The following is a 17,696-nucleotide window of genomic DNA, read 5'->3' as shown; positions in this document are numbered from 1 at the left end:
GGTGGCGGTGACACGATGACGACTTCTCTGCAATTTAATTACTCCAAGAGCCGGATTCCATGCTTAGTCAAAATTAAAACCAATATCTCTGTTTATTAAATTGTTGGCTAATCGAATTTCTATAGCTTCCTTGAATACAGATTCCCAAAAACAAGAGGTGGATGTTAAAATCTTCACATCACTGTAATTCATGGAAGAATACTGAGAAACACTGTGTTAAGGTGATCTTCCGGCCCCCCACGAAGATTGCGGCTTTACTCGGCTCTGTGAAGGACGATTTACTGCTTCGTAAGGCGGGTGTGTACCAAACAAGCACCGTTCATGAGAGGTGTGTGGAGCACCGAAGATACACACGCTTATTACAACCAGACAAGTCAGCTGTGGCCGAACATTGTATTGATACGGGTCATTCGCTTCAACTGCAAATGCCGACAGAGAAGTGCTGTCAAAAGAATTATAATCTTTTGCAAATTGTTTGAATCGACTGTCTAAAACTCTTTGGGATGAACACATTCCACGTAGACAAAAAGATGTGAATGTCACAGATTCAAAGAGTAACAAACATAACGAAGATGTCTTAGACCAAACTGCAAAAGACGCAATTTGTTTTTCCCGAAGCGGTTCGCTAGCTTGCTAAAGTTGCATATCACTTCCGTGACGATATAACATCCACACCAGTACGTACTCCAATTTATACCTCTGTCTTTCGTTCACGCAAGTGACTTGGGAGAGACGATTTTCAGCGCCGAAATCTGTAGCTCGTGTTCTAAAGCGGCTAGCGTTGCTACCTCTAGATCACGGGGTCCCGTGTTCGTTTCCCGGCCGGGTCGGGGATTTTCTCCATTCCGGGGACTGAGTATTTGTTTTATCCTCATCACTTCATCATCATTCGGGACAGTGGCGAGACTGGATAGTGAAAAGTTTGGGAATTTGTACGGGTTCTGATAACCACGCAGTTCTCCCAAAAAAACAAATATCTTCATCATCACCATCTTCAGCGCTGAAGGGCATTAAGACGAGACTTGAGTCATTACTGGGGCAAGAACTGTTGGATTTGTTGATTATCGTAAGCACAGAATGGTATCTAATCAAGGATGATGAGAATAGCAGCTTCTGCGGTCTAATTACTAACGACTTAGCTAAAATTTCTCCAAAACTTTTTTTGTTTTTTGTTATCCGGTGGCATCACATCTTTTCTTATCCCAGGCTTCTGGAGAGCCACCTGGGACCTTCTGGCCCAATCGGAACCTCATTATAGCTCTGACGATAATTATTGAGAAAAACAATGTTTATGAAACATCATTCACATTCATTTTTTCTTTTGATAGATTTGTATTTAAGGGGTTTCATTTTGGTGTTTTAATTTGAAATTAGCTTGATGTTGCCTGCCTTATGTACTGTATATGTCGATGGAAAATGTATGGAGTACATATACGAAACATGTTCGTCTGTTGTTCAAGAGATGTGGATGTTGTAGTATTACATTTCTTTACAGCAATAATGAAACAAGGAGATTAGTGTTCTTTATCGCTGCATTCAAATCAACAGTCGGTCAAGAAGAAGATAAACATTGAATAAATCACGGCCAGTTCAACAGGAAGCCCGCTATAGGGTTAGTAAAGGATGATGAAGGTACCAAAAAGGAGATCATTCTGTTCGAGAGCATGAAAGTTAAAGTGATTATGTGTTTCAATGTTCAAGTATATTTCACTTATATATACCTAAACACAATGCCAGTCTGTCCATCAGCACAAAAGTACATTCTTTCATGTTAATTGAAGATGAGGCATATTTATTGTTAATATAAATCCTCAGACCTTCCAGACAACGGGTTTTAAATATACGAAAAGAGTCGGAAGAGCAACATGCAGTACCAGTCGAGCACTATACGCGAGGTAATTATCAGACAAGAATAAGCTTTCATACAGCCTCAAATAAGGCACTCCATATACGGCCTGCTTCTGTGAATTTCCTGTTGCAAAATAAAATACAGTCTCCATGTATTTGTCGTCTGTGGCATTTAGGACATTACTGTTACTCGTTTTAACTCAGTGCAAGAAACAAAGGCAAAGGAAATGTAAAAATGTAAACCAGTAAAGTACTCCGTATATCTCGTATTCACGGTGATCCCTGAAAAGGACGCCGCGTAAAGACACCTGATATCGAGGGGTTCCCGATGTCACTGCTTCAGCAGTACAGCAAACCAAACACAGGAGCCAGCAAGAGTACCGAACACATCTGACGCTGTTAACCTTGCAATAACCGAACGTCGTTGGGACTGCCCGAGCGCTGACGGAGTTACCCTAATGTTGAGGTTGTAACTCGCATTACGCACATACTGGAACTCCCGTTTGTTTCGCTAGCGTTAATCTCCCTTGGTCACCGAATCTCTCTACCGTGCATGCAGCCCAAGTAGTCAAACCAACGAAGGAAAATTAGGGGAAAAATCGTGTAGATACAAATTTTTGCACAGTGCCAGGTGGGAGTGCCCTGATCAACACACTAAAAATCCTGACCGGTTGAGTGTTGGGTTGGTGGTGGGTTTAAATGTCACATTTTTATATTTCTCTAGAAAAACTCGAACACCGCGGTTCCTAGCGAAGGTGTTTCCAGTACAACAATAAACTGCATTACATTTTTTCTGTAGGTCTATTAGTTTCCTCGTTGAAAAACGTGGAATGCAAAAATCGCAGATTACTCGTGTTAAGAATGTTGTTATAACGGTATAAAAATAATGTTTATCCTTAAAGGAAGTTGTTCCCTTGAAAGATTTATTGAAGCAGCTGGAAGTTTACGGCCGCTGTGGTCCAGCGGTTCTAGGCGTTTCAGTCTGGAACCACGTGGCTGCCTCTGGTATGGATGTGTGATGTCCTTAGGCTTATGTAGTTCTAAGTCTAGTGGACTGATGACCTCAGATGTTAAGTCCCATAGTGCTCAGAGCCATCTGAACCATCCAGCTGGAGGTTATTGTACAATCAACCACCATTTCCCCGTCCATTCTCATATTTAGCACACTCAGTAAGGGATTCTGGGTATCCTAAGGGCCTTTAGTTATTTCCAGTTTATAATCTGCATGTCCCTGCCGCTGTAACCCAGATCTGTAATTGGGGCAGGTACAACATTCTCTTCATCCAAGCAGTGGGTGAGTTGTTTGTTCAGCCTTTTATGGCTAAGACAGTGGTGGATTATGGGCTTAAACGCCATGGAACGCAATGGAAAATTCCCTTTCCTTCCCCTATAATCTACGCACACGAAGCGTTGCTAATGTCCACCACCACCACCCCCAGTACTACTAATATCACTATTACTGCTGCTGCTAATAGTAATAATAACACTTACTTTTACTTACAGCGAACTGAGCATTTGAGCGCTGTTACTTAAGAAACAAGTTAACTCGATGGTCCCTCTTCTTCCTGAACCTTTCGATGACATCGCCATGCCATGTCTTTCAGCTTTCGAGTATTCGCAGTACTTGTTTTTCGGCTGAGGTACAAGCAAGGACTGATAAGCGATCGTTGGCCAAACTGTGCTTCAAATACGTTTTTATGCGTTTAACGCAAGAAAAACTCCTTTTGGCAAAATAGTCTCAAAGCTGCTGGAAGAATTTGGTCCGTTTCATTCACAATCATGCTTTACCTCCCAAACTGAGAGAGTGAAATGTTTCTTTAGGCTGGGAAGAAAATGGTCTCCAGTTCTAGATGTAATCCAGAGCTACTGAAGAACTCAGCATAATAAATCCCAACCGTCTACAGGGAAACGCCGCGCATCATTGGCGATCTGAGAAGCATAGCCTAATTTATGAAAGATCAGTTTATCACGATGTTGAATTCTTTCTTCCAGCTGTGTTACAATATCATCCAGTACCTGGAAGTACACCTGTTTGTATTTCGAATTAGTGGATTTCCAGTGCATTCATCCATTATTTCAGCTCTATTCATTCAGTTTGCCAACCAGTCGATCGTTTCTTGGAACTTCAAAATTCGATCAAATTCTTAACTTTTATATGTAAGCTATGTATTCTGGGGCAGAACTGTCATTAAACAGCGCATCATTGGTTTTTTTCTGAAAAATGTTGAAAAGCAGTTCAATTTTCAAAAAACACCTTGAAATACAGAGGCCGGGAAAGCAAAATCAGAGTCTGTTAGGTTATTTTTGAGATACGCAGACTTCCTATGTAATCGTTGTTCTACAGTATGGTCTGTCAATTACTTTATTTAAAACCTCAATTAGCCCTGGACGGTTTTCGTGAACGGCAGATACTATTCTAGCGTTACAGTTCCATCTCGTTTCACTGTGAGTAAAAAGAGCTTGGAGGGGGGTGGGGGGAGGAATCTCACGGACCTTACTTTGCAGGCCATTTAATTTTTCTTCCAGAACGGAAGCAGTATCGTAGGTTTGGACCACCAGTTTGTTCTTCATATCAAAATTCCGAAATACCACTTAGCACAATGAATAAAGCAGCAAGAGTTCTAGCTTGGCTAATATAATAAAATCAAAGAAAATGTTCTTGAATGTCGTCGTTCGAATCCCCAAGTTAAAAACACTAGAGCATTGTGACTTGACTGAATCGTCTGTTGCTTCGTCCACAATGCAGGCATAAAATGAGGTTCTATCCAACTTGAATATATGTATTCACAAATCCTCTCATTTATTCCTTCAATCAATTCGTTCTGTATAGTTTTAGAAAATCCCTGGAAATAGACAATTTTCTTCCCGTTTGCTTTCAAATCTTCGTTTTTGCTAGGCAAAAGTTTAAAAATTGTCGCGAAATTTCCGGCATTTAGGGAATCTACTATCTCCTCACGACCTCTGAAACCTAGCTAGCTTCTACTTACCGACAAGACTTACGATGTCAATTGGAATTTTCATTATGTCTCTGTTGACTTCGGGGCAACGGCCTTGCCGCAGTGGATACACCGGTTCCCGTGAGATCACCGAAGTTAAGCGCTGTCGGGCGTGGTCGGCACTTGGATGGGGGACCATCCTGGTCGCCATGCGCTGTTGCCATTTTCGGGGTGCACTAAGCCTCGTGATGACAACTGAGGAGCTACTCGACCGAACACTAGCGGCTTCGGTCAAGAATACCATCATAACGACCGGGAGAGCGGTGTGCTGACCACACGCCCCTCCTATCCGCATCCTCATTTGAGGATGACACGGCGGTCGGATGGTTCCGATGGGCCACTTGTGGCCTGAAGACGGAGTGCTCTGTTGACTTCCACTTCGTTGTTGTCCGATTTTCATCAATTTGTGAAGTTTACGATGACCATTAAGTAGCCATAAATGCTAAACATTTGTGTGCATAATAGTTCATATGAATTAAAGCTACTTAGATGATCTGTAGAAGAAGCATGCTGTACTAAATCTGTAGGCAGATTGCTCGGGTAGTCGAAACCTCTCTGGGTCATACACTTTTTCTTGTACTTCAAAGCAAACATGGCGAGCAAAATAATTTCGTTTTGTGGGGATAACACTTAACTATTCGCTCTCCTCATACCATGAACTTCTAAATGCACTTGTTTTGAACTGATCTTTTTGAACGAGGTGTGGCGCCATTGTTTAGATATTCTTCAACTTCACGCCTCCTTGAAAATGAAAGTTCCTGCAACGAAGTAATGACGTCCTCACTCGAAAGCTGTACATCAGACCTTGTAGAAGGTTCGGTTTCACCCATATTCACTGCACACAGGACAATTAGCGTAATAGAAACCTAGAGAGGCGGCACCGCAGCTGCTGACCTCCTGTGCCAAAGAAGCACATGGCAGCACGCCTACGACAGCCTGTATCACGTCTTCTGTTCCTATTAGTGACGTCAGGTTATTACGGCAACCGATCGTTTTTAGGTGGCCTGGCATGTGTCTGGCCACCTCGACTTCTTCTGTTCCTCGTAGTGATGTCACATTACCATGGCAACCAAGCACTTGCAGATGTCCTGGCATGTGCCTGGTCTCCTCGCCTTATGCTTTCCGCATTTGGCCGCCTTGTAGGTTTGGGTTAAGCTTTCGCACTTTGAGTAGTCCTGGCAATTCTGGCGGTTTACAAGAAATAACACGAGCTAATAGTTTTCGTTCTCGCTGACTAAAGTGTATAAAGGTTGATTCTAAAAAAAAGGTAGCTGCTACTACAACTACTACTACTTCTACAACAGAAAAGTGAGAAAGCCCGTCTTCCCTCACCTCCTCTGACGGCCTAAAGCGGCCCATATCTGAACCTTGCGTTGCTTAGTTAGCAGCCATCTGCTGTTCTACTTTATTCTGCCATACTGTAACCCCATAAACTATCAAAGATACTGTTACGCGGATCTATATTGTTATGCCTCACGGACTGACATCACGTTAAGTAGTGTGAATGAAACACTGCGCCATCTGTGCCCGGAACTATGCAATATTCAGATGTGCGCGTGAACCAGTAAGAGATGCGCTAATGTCAATTAAAAGTTTATTTAACGTTAGCCAAAACTAAAGGGCACCAAGCATTAAAAATGCTAACAAGAAAATATATTTCTTTTCATAGACGTGCAGATAAGATGCATATGTGTTAACTGTAATTAATGTGTTCTGTGGTATCGTAAGACACATCCATCTGGAAAAACTTCGATTGACTAAAATGGTGTACAACTTACTTGTAATACGAGTGAGAGTCTTGTACAGGGCCGGCTGGTGTGGCCGTGCGGTTCTAGGCGCTTCAGTCTGGAACCGCGTGACCGCTACGATCGCACGTTCGAATCCTGCCTCGGGCATGCATGCGTGTGATGTCCTTAGGTTAGTTAGGTTTAAGTAGTTCTAAGTTGTAGGGGACTGATGACCACAGATGTTAAGTCCCATAGTGCTCAGAGCCATTTTCTCGTGCAGGAATCTACTTCCGTAAATCTAAAAGTGGTTTCTTTGTATACGATTGGTAAGGCGGTTGACAACAATTAGGGTGGAATATCACTTACAGGTTTGTTTTGGTGCGTTTAGGTGTGTTCTGGACCTTGCGAGACAATGTGACGCCTTTCTGTTGCTGTGGTCTAGAACGAGAGGATGTGGAGCGATGTAAGACATCACTAGCCGACCTAACTGTGGATACTGTTATGCGTTATTGCCGTTTGAAGACAAAGGAGTAAAACAACAATGTTTAAGGGCTGCGTGCCGTGATGCAAATCTATAATGTATCTCTCAACATGGAATGGTACTGAAAGCGCAGCGCCGGCCGGCTTCAGTCTGGAACCGCGCGACCGCTACGGTCGCAGGCTCGAATCCTGCCTCGGACATGGATGTGTGTGATGTCCTTAGGTTAGTTAGGTTTAGGTAGTTCTAAGTTCTAGGGGACTGATGACCTCAGAAGTTAAGTCCCATAGTGCTCAGAGCCATTTGAACCATTTTTTTGAAAGCGCAGCTTCTTCTTGTATGGGCCGGTAAACATGCTCTGTATTTGGAATATAGTCGACTGAAGGTCGTGGGGAACTGTTGAACCACACTTCAAGACAGTAGCCTTACAAGCTCTCCAGTATGGAGTGTGTAGCCATTTGTGTAGCGATATATGACTGTAGTATGCAGCCACCCGACTTGAGTGAAACCCTGTTTGTTAAATCACTTGGAGAAGTTAAGTAATTCAGCTCCCTCGAAGCTAAGGCCAAGAATCATGTAATAACTGTTTGTTATGAGAAGTGGATATTAGTTACTATAGTAACCTTATTTCATCTTCCCTTGTGTACTTTATGTACATCCAAATAGTAACTACTAAACGCCAAAGTATTGTTCTAGCTACGTAGACAAGTCGTTGCCAGAGTGGAATATAGCAAAATAAGGACATCTAGTTACTGCATATTACTTTACATTAAAGCGGATGCAGCGACCGGATACAGGTGTGTCACTCACTATGTCAAACAAATGTTACTTTTGGGTAGACAAAGTTTACACTCTCTTTCTTAGCTGTTATACAAGTAGTATTTCGTAGATACAGTAATGGAAAAAATACATCCCAGCACCAAGGAGTTGTACGAGGTGAACGGAAATTGGTAGTCGTGTTTCTATAGGTGAAAGATGACGACAGTTCAAATTTCGCGTCAGTCGCACAAGAGTGACGCTAGTGGCACTACTATGAGAATGCAAATCAGGTTCGCTTCAAATACACGCTGTAACGCTCATGACCGCAAGTTTCCATTGAAATTGGACGTAAACAGTTGATGTTAATCAAGAGCGGCTTTAAGACGGTGAAGACGCTATTATCAACACCTCACTGAATTTGAACTAGTAGTTTAATAGGGCTACGAAAGCTGGTGTGCCGTCTGTGATATGGCAGGGAGACTTCGCAGGAATGTAGCCACTGACAGCGGTGGCCACGGGAAGCTACTGCCGCAAGAAGTGCGGGTTCCGGGCGATCACGTGACAACACGGAGAGGGAAGTCCGCCGTGTTTGTCGTGCGGCCGTGGCGCATCGCACTGCATCTGCAAGAACAATTCGAGCAGCCGCTGGCACCGCAGTGACAACCACAAACTGTTACAAATCTATTACTTCAAGGACAGCTCCGTGCCAGACGCCCTGTAGCGTGCATTCCACTGACCCCAAACCGCCACCGTTAGCAACTTCAGCAGCACAAGCGAGAGCTCATTGGAGGGCAAGTTAGAGATCTGTTGTGTTTTCTGATGAAAGCTGGTTCTGTCGCGGTGTCAGGGACGGCCGTGTGTTGCTTAGAAGGAGACCAGTTGACGACCTGCAACCAACCTGTCTGCATGCTAGACACACCTGGGGCTATGGTCTGAGGGGCGATTTCATATAACAGCAGGAACACTCTCGTGGTTATCCCATGCACACTGACTGCAAGTTTGTATGTCAGTCTGGTGGTTCGACCTGTTGAGTTCAGTAGTCAAGAGGTTGTTTTCCAAAATTATAACGGTCGCCACCATACCGTTGTCGTAACCCAACGTCCTCTACAGAGAGTCGACATGTTTCCTTGGCCTGCTCGACCACCAGGTCTGTCCCCAGTAGAGCACATATGGGACGACAACTCCAGCGTCATCCACAAAAAGCACTAACCGTCGCTGTAATGACCGACCACGTGCAACAGACAGGGATCTCCACCCCACAAATTGACATCTGGCACTGGTACGACACAATGCATGTATGTCTGCATGCTTACATTCGACATTCCAGCGCCTACATCGGTTGTTAATTTACCAGCATGTCACATCTGCAGTAACTTTTCTCATGCTTACATTAACCTGTGATCCTGCAATGTTAGTCACTTAAATATGTGATCTGGACAAATGTGTTCTCGAAATTTCATTACTCTATATTAATCATTTTTTGGTGTTGGGATTTTTTCCCATCATTTTATGTTGTGACTGTTACAAGTTTCAATAAAAATTAAAGTTGAAGTAGTTGTTGCTTGTTTCAATAACACAACTGACACTCATTTTACCGGATGTTACCTGCTGCTGTTTTTTGGTTTGTTATTATTTTGAAGACAAGATGTAAAGAGGCAGAAATGGAATCAACATTTATTTTACTGTCCTCGTGTTTCAAGGAATAACATTTTATGGTACTGACTATCAAATCCACCAATGTTTTGTTCAGACTAATTACATTATCCAGCGTACACGTTCTCTTAAGAGAGATGTAATAATTATTTGATGTGCTTTGGTTATATGGATTTTGCTACTATTTTTGTGCATTAAAAGAACTTTTTTCAACTAGGGGCACTTGTACATTACTCATAAGTTATATGAATGTTTCTGGGATTCAGTTTATGGCTGTTATTTAGGAAAAGAAGAGAATAATGATGACGAATGTAATAAGAGTAGTGAGAATGAGAAGAATATTGAAGGAAGCGAAGGGCGTACAGGATGCAGCTGTAGTGAGAGGAAAGTGGCAGAGGGCACATTACGTGAGAGGATCTGGAAACTACAGAAAATGCTAAACGTTTGGAAAGCGACGGGGGAAAGACTTTGGGTGTTAGGAAAATTTTCATGGAACTTATACTGTGGAGGCCTTAGAAAAGGACTTGTTATAAGAAGATAACCCGGATATCATATACACTGCACAAACGTTTGTGCCCATGGAGGTGCCGGCCGAAGTGGCCGTGCTGTTCCAGGCGCTACAGTCCGGAACCGAGTGACCGCTGCGGTCGCAGTTTCGAATCCTGCCTCGGGCATGGATGTGTGTGATGTCCTTAGGTTAGTTAGGTTTTATTAGTTCTAAGGTCTAGGAGACTGATGACCTCAGAAGTTAACTCGCGTAGTGCTCAGAGCCATTTGAACCCATGGAGGTCTATTGCAGAAAGCCTCTGTAAACAAATAAAAGAAAATGCATACCTACCTCACGTTTCTATTACTGGAATTAAAGTTGTGGTTACAAATGGTAGGCCAAACAAACTGACAGGTAAACACTGGATACTTAATCCTTGCAAACGACATTTTTGTAATTTTCAGTTGGAATGCAATATTAATTAATAATGGAATCTGGGTATTGGATCCAGGAAGGAAGGAGTTAGTAGTGTGTGAACCCAATAAAGAGAAGTGGGACAGTCAATTCAAGCAACTGGTGAGATAATTTGTTTAATGGTCTTACATGTACCTTATGTACCATACCTTATATCGTAGTAAATTTTGGATTCACTTACCAAGTGAATACCACGAGCAGTGAGGACTGTTTATCTTTAGAAAACAAGAGTTTTAGAAAATGTTTTTCGTAGTGTGGAAAGCTCGTAATTGGTAAATGTTAGTAGGTGTAATTTTGTATGTTCATAAATGGCTTATTCCTTGTGCGAAAAGACGCTACATTTGAAAGCAGAAAAGGGCTTTTCATATCAAACTGCTGTAAAGAACTTCAATAATATTGAAACGATGTTACTGTACCTTTCAAATTAATTTTTTTTTAAGTTTGTTCTGCAAATGTAGTTGCGCAAACAGAAGCTTAGGTTTCCGTTGGAAAAATATTGTGAAGATTAAGGGCTTAACACTCTGATATTATTTATATGAACCCTGAAACTTATAAATCGAGCTCATCAGTTTCTTGAGTTTTTTGTCCATACTAGGAAAAACTCTCAGAAACTTGGAGGCTTGTGAGGGAGGTGGGGATTGCATATGTGATATCTCTGGGGGTCAAATCACATACTTCATCCATTTGTGTCCCAGATTTGTCACTTTGCCTTCATCAGTGATATGCATCTTTAAGAAACCTTCTAGTAGCAAACTGTCATGAGGAATACCATCCACTTTCACTGTGATATGGAACTTGCGCTCTCCTTGCACTTTCATCGCTAGAAAGAATCACAGACCTGTGCTCCCCACTAAATTCACCATATCTTGCGTGACGCCTTTCAGCCTATGAATGTCCTCATCACTAATTGCTTTTCTCCTGTAGCCATTCTTATTTCGCGAGACTTACATGTGCTCCTGTAGCAAAGAACAGCTGCCACTTTTTTCCTGAGTCGTAGCATTGTGTCATGTTTACAATAATATGATTTTTGGTCTTTTTTGTGGTAACGCATCTGCTTAGTGTTTCACGTTTTTGTTTTCCTTTTTGTATTCCTTTTTGTTCCCCAAGTTTCCTATGAGTTTCTGTCTACATTGAGCCTTAATATGCCTAAACGTCATGCATCTGTAGTATTTAGGTCTCTCACAAACTTTCTCTTGATGCCAGCGTGTGTGGTGCTGGTTTCAGATAATTATTTTTCCACACTCAGCGTCTGTATGCCCTGGTTTACCACAATGATAACAGAAATTCAGAACCATTCTGTCCTCTTGTGCCCATGTGGCTGTCGTTACCCATCGTATTTTCGAATATCTGTACAGTTTTCGGCAATATGCCGCTAGTTGAACTTTGGCCCACAATTATAACATCTCGTCTCTTGTATTATTTTTTCTTTCACTTTCTCTATGGGTAAGTATTGGGAACTGATACCTTTTCTCTGCTGATAGTAGTACTCCCACTCACCGTAGTGCCACTTCTACAGTGTCACTTAAGGCGATCATCCGCTATTCCTTCGTGCACTCGTTAGAATTCGATCACTCTCTAAACCCTGAATAAAACACGCTTATCCTAATGTGTATACGAAATCTAAAGTGCCTTTAAATTGTACTGTATCTGTCGTCTTGTTACAGCCACTCTTAGCGATCTGGACTGCTCATCGATTCCATTTCCCATGATGTGATTGTTTCTTCTGGGCGCTGTCTGGCTTGAAACACACGACATGCATAGAATTCAATACTTCTTTTATCAGAATAATTCTCTTCTAATTTTTCTCATATCTGGCTCCACGTGTTAGTCTTGTCGTGCTGTTAACTTAGCCGTTCATCTCCAGTAATTCTGCCTTTATCTACTGAAACAATAGTACTTTATCTTCATTCCACACAGTGGAAACGGCCTTGCCACAGTGGATACACCGGTTCCCGTCAGATCACCGAAGTTAAGCGCTGTTGGGCGTGGCCGGTACTTGGGTAGGTGAACATCTGGGCCGCCATGCGCTGTTGCCATTTTTCGGGGTGCACTCAGCCTCGTGATGCCAGTTGAGGAGCTACTCGACCGGATAGTAGCGACTCCGGTCACAGAAAAGCATCATAACGACCGGGAGAGCGGTGTGCTTACCACACGCCCCTCCTATCGGCACCCTCCGCTGACGATGACACGGCGGTTGGATGGTCCTCATGGGCCACTTGTGGCCTGAAGACGGAGTGCTTTCATTCCACACAACCTCAATCAACCCTCTTAACTCTGACTTATTCCCCCCCCCCCCCCTTAAAGACTAATGTCTGCTTAGCACTAATTCCACTAACTTCATTGCTACTGGATGGATTCCTTGTAGAGAAGCAAAAAGGAGCTTAATGTTAATCTTGTTGTCATTTTCTTGTGAATTCGTCTGTCGTGATGACCATGATGACAATGGTGAAGTCGTTCTCCATTTGGCGTAGTCGTATGGACCCTACGAGCGTTTCTCGTCAAATTTCCTAGCTTCGACAAGCTTGGCTGGGCTTCGAAATGGGCTCCTTGTTCCATCTTCGAATTTGGTACCTACATAGCCCTGTTGGGTTCCTGCTGTAACCATTCAGGAATATGAGTACATAATATTCCTGAACTCACCTAACTTCCGATCGTCTATAAGAATGCCTTGACAAGTCCCATACACCTAGCACCTTGGGCTACAATTGCTCATAGGAAATGAGAGGGAGTAAAAGCATACCTCAATCACTTTGGAAAAGTGATGATTACGAAGAGGGTTATTTATCAGGGTATAAAGTAGTTAAGCAGGTTATGTTTAAAGCATTTACCAGTTTTTTTAACAACTATTTCTACTACTGGGAGAGGTGCCTACAGTAACCTCTCTTACTCCTCACTAGCCAAATTAATGTTCCCAAAGACTGCTCCACTTGTTTGACAGTCTTGGTTTCTAGCCATCGGACACTAGAGCTATACTACTAGTCAATCTGATTCTTTTAACGAAATCCCTGTTTGTATTCACTAACCATTATCTGGCACACAAAGACGTCCAAAACTTCTGAACTTTAAGTCAGTTTATCACCCAAATGGGTTACAGGCTCCTTCTAGAATGTTTATTTCTGCATGGCTCTTACTTCCACGAGAAAGAGTTGGTGCTGCTGCTCTTCTGGCATCACGCTACGCTCCACATCTTCAACTGCGATGCGATGGCTCCTCGGGTCTGAGTAACTGTGAAATACCTTGCTGGCTACAATCTAGAAACTACTTAATGACTGTTACTGCTCACTAGTTCCATGTCTCGGTGTCTTGTCCTTTGTAACTTTCTACGGCCGGTTTTCTCACCTTCCACCTTCCACCTCCAGTTAAATAGGCGCTCAATCCGGGTGGCTTGCTACCACTTCCGTGTTTCAGGTGCTGGCTATGCCAGCTTGACATACATACCGTCTTCTTTCTGGAACCGTATTCGTGAATTAGAACTTAGATTCTCCTAGTAGTTTTCACCCTATCGTGTCCGCTTCCATGTCACCTCGTTCTGTACTGTCTCAAGCGTTCGTTTACATAAATTAAATTGGACAGCCATGAAAAAGACACATAATAAATTAACCAAATTGTGTGGCCATGACATAGGCGCACGGATATTACTCTGACTGCATGGAGCTACCAGGTGCTCAATAGTCGGCGACAGGTGGCCTTTCCAGATGACGAGTGGATGTTGGCGTATTCAGCGTGAAACATGTGGAAGCTAACACGCTGCATGCGTTATGGTCTTTGTAATGTTTTCGTGGCACTCCCTAGGTGATCTCGTCATTCTGAGAGTGACCTTTTTCCAAAGCTGTTTCACAGAGGAAGAGCGCACTGTAGTTCCTTCTCTAAATCCTCGCACGAACGAAGGAATGGCTGACATCGAAATAAGTGCCCAAGTAATAGAAAAGCAACTGAAATCACTCAACAGAGGAAAGTCCACTGGACCTGACGGGATACCAATTCGATTCTACACAGAGTACGCGAAAGAACTTGCCCCCCTCCTAACAGCCGTGTACCGCAAGTCTCTAGAGGAATGGAAGGATCCAAATGATTGGAAAAGGCCACAGATAGTTCCAGTTTTCAAGAAGGGTCGTCGAGTAGATGCGCAAAACTATGAGCCTATATCTCTGACATCGATCTGTTGTAGAATTTTGGAACATGTTTTTTGCTCGTGTATCGTGTCATTTCTGGAAACCCAGAATCTACTCTGTAGGAATCAACTTGGATTCCGGAAACAGCGATCGCGTGAGACCCAACTCGCTTTATTTGTTCATGAGACCCAGAAAATATTAGGTACAGGCTCCCGGGTAGATGCCATTTTCCTTGACTTCCGGAAGGCATTCGATACAGTTCCTCACTGTCGCCTGATAAACAAAGTAAGAGCCTACGGAATATCAGACCAGTTGTGTGGCTGGATTGAAGAGTTTCTAGCAAACAGAACACAGCATTTTGTTCTCAATTGGGAGACGTCTACAGACGTTAAAGAAACCTCTGGCGTACCACAGGAGAGTGTTATGGGAACATTGCTTTTCACAATATTTATAAATGACCTAGTAGATAGTGTCGGAAGTTCCATGCGGCTTTTCGCGGATGGTGCTGTAGTATACAGAGAAGTTGCACTATTATAAAGTTGCAGCGAAATGTAGGAAGATGTGTAGCGGATGGGCACTTGGTGCAGGGAGTGGCAACTGACCCTTAACATAGACAAATGTAATGTATTGCGAATACATAGAAAGAAGGATCCTTTATTGTATGATTATATGATAGCGGGACAAACACTGGTAGCAGTTACTTCTGTAAAATATCTGGGAGTATGCGTACGGAGCGATCTGAATTGGAACGATCTTATACAATTAATTGTTGGTAAGGCGGGTGCCAGGTTGAGATTAATTGGGAGAGTCCTTAAAAAATGTAATCAATCAACAAAGGAGGTGGCTTACATAACACTCGTTCGACCTAGAGTATTGTTCATCAGTGTGGGATCCGTACCAGGTCGGGTTGACAGAGGAGATAGAGAAGATCCAAAGAAGAGCGGCGCGTTTCGTCACAGGGTTATTTGGTAAGAGTGATAGCGTTACGGAGATGTTTAGCAAACTCAAGTGGCAGACTCTGCAAGAGAGGCGCTCTGCATCGCGGTGTAGCTTGCTGTCCAGGTATCGAGAGGCTGCGTTTCTGGATGAGGTATCGACTATATTGCTTCCCCCTACTTATACCTCCGGAGGAGATCACGAATGTAAAATTAGAGAGGTTCGAGCGCGCACGGAGGCTTTTCGGCAGTAGTTCTTCCCGCGAACCATACGCGACTGGAACAGTAAAAGGGAGGCAATGACAGTGGCACGTAAAGTGCCCTCCGCCACACACCGCTGGGTGGCTTGCAGAGTATAAATGTAGATGTAGATGTAGAACAATGGATCAACGTAAGTATACATCTACTCTTTGGGACCCCTCCCCCTCCAACCCTTTTATGTAGTTTGTTTTGTCCTCAGAACGACAGCACCTATATCTGGATGATGTAACGTACCACGATGAGTTTAGAGAACTCTGCTGCCCACCTAACTAACTCCCCGGATTGAAATCCAATCGGGAATATGTGGGACCTCTTCGATTGGGCAGTTCGCGCCATAGATTCTCAACCGAGAAACGCAGCGCAGCTGATCGTGGCAGTGGAGTCGGCCTGGCTCCACATCTCTCTCATTCCATACCAGAACCTCATTGACTCCTGCAAGTCTTACAGCGGTCTGCTCTGAGAAAGGTGGTTATCTGGGATTTTGACAGGTGGTCACATTAATGAGACTGTACAGTATAAAGATAGGAATAAGGGACGATCAAGGAGTATTCTTCGAAGGCTCTTCATCCAAAATCGGTACGACAATCAGGCCAAATCGCCGTGAGTACCGAGGAAATCATACCACAGACGCAGCAGTTTGAAGATACACATTTGGTAAAACACTGTGTCGTGCTAAGTTCAAGAAATTCTTAAATGACTGCTGCACATTCTCGTTCGACAGACTCGTCGACCCTTGAAGGCCTTTCTCGAGGGATCTATGGAGAGAGATCAGGACTATAGGACATGTGCTTGAGTGTCTCCCACTTCTGCAATACGACATGTTCTGTATGCAGGTGTGCATTCTCATGAAGCACCACCACTATATGTCACGAACCACTTCACAACTGTGGTTCTCGACAGACATGCTACCCAATACACATTGTTTCATTATCCGATGCGTATCTACCGATAACAGCATGCTGGCTCCGTTTCGACGCATTTGGTAAAAAGTCTCTGTATGTCCATCTTTTCAGAGATGGTAGCGAGACCCAGTTGTTCAGTACTGAATGTCAAATCAAACACATTTCAGCCTTCTAATTTCCAAACTGTTATTTTTTTGGGCTACCAGTTTCGGTGATTTATTACGCTTTCATGCCTTTGGTAATAACGTCGCCATAGTTCACGTTACCAGTTTACCGCAAGTAAGTCGGAAAGACCCGAATGACACCCTAATCTCTTGCCTACATATCGGTGCTTATATACCCACATCGGGGTCACGCTACCTTGCATATACGCCGCAGAGACGACCTCAAACGGAAACTTTTTGATTGCCCCTTAACAGATAAACATTTACAGTTCCCTAAAAACATAGAACAATGCTTTGTAATCGCCCTGATATTTCATCTCAGCTGTACAACAAAACCGAAGACATCGTCTGCCTTAGCGCCAACAACATATCACTTTGCTGCATGTCGACGCGAAATAAATCACTCTATTTCTGCAAATCCAGTCCCTGTTAAATAAATTACTCAAGGCACAATGCGTCTAAGAATGTAGCGAACCCTGCGACTATGCAATGCGTCTAAGAATAGTTGCCCTCAGTATGTTTCCCATCGTCCAGAGCAAAAATGTGAATCCAGCGACAAGGAAACTAAAATGGGTATTTCAGTTTCGTTTCCGTAGTTTAACTAAGCAAGCATGGTAGGTTAAGAGATAAATATTTGAAAATTTCGAAATGCCTCCGTTAAACCATGTTGACACTAACAATAACTTGGACATTTTTTTTTCTTGAAATTTCTGCTGAGGTCATCGGTCCCTAAGCTCACGCACTACTTAATGTAACTTAATCTAACTTACACTAAGGACAATACACACACCCATGCCCGAAGGAGGACTCGAACCTCCGACGTGTGGGGAGCCACTCGGACCGTGGCAAGCCGCCTGTCCCACTTGGACAGAAGCAAGGGAAGCCCAAACAGTATTAGTA

At 43.2% G+C, this 17,696-nt stretch overlaps 2 pseudogenes; both read left to right on the top strand.

Annotated features, from left to right (window-relative positions):
• The first annotated feature begins 4,889 nt into the window (after positions 1–4,889).
• On the top strand, positions 4,890–5,007 carry LOC126238555 (5S ribosomal RNA; annotated as a pseudogene).
• A 7,333-nt stretch (positions 5,008–12,340) lies between these two features.
• On the top strand, positions 12,341–12,458 carry LOC126237887 (5S ribosomal RNA; annotated as a pseudogene).
• Positions 12,459–17,696: the final 5,238 nt, after the last annotated feature.

The sequence above is a fragment of the Schistocerca nitens genome, chromosome 2, assembly GCF_023898315.1.
Source record: "Schistocerca nitens isolate TAMUIC-IGC-003100 chromosome 2, iqSchNite1.1, whole genome shotgun sequence".
In the NCBI taxonomy this organism is placed as follows: Eukaryota; Metazoa; Arthropoda; class Insecta; order Orthoptera; family Acrididae; genus Schistocerca; species Schistocerca nitens.
This window is presented reverse-complemented; position numbering and strand designations above follow the sequence as displayed.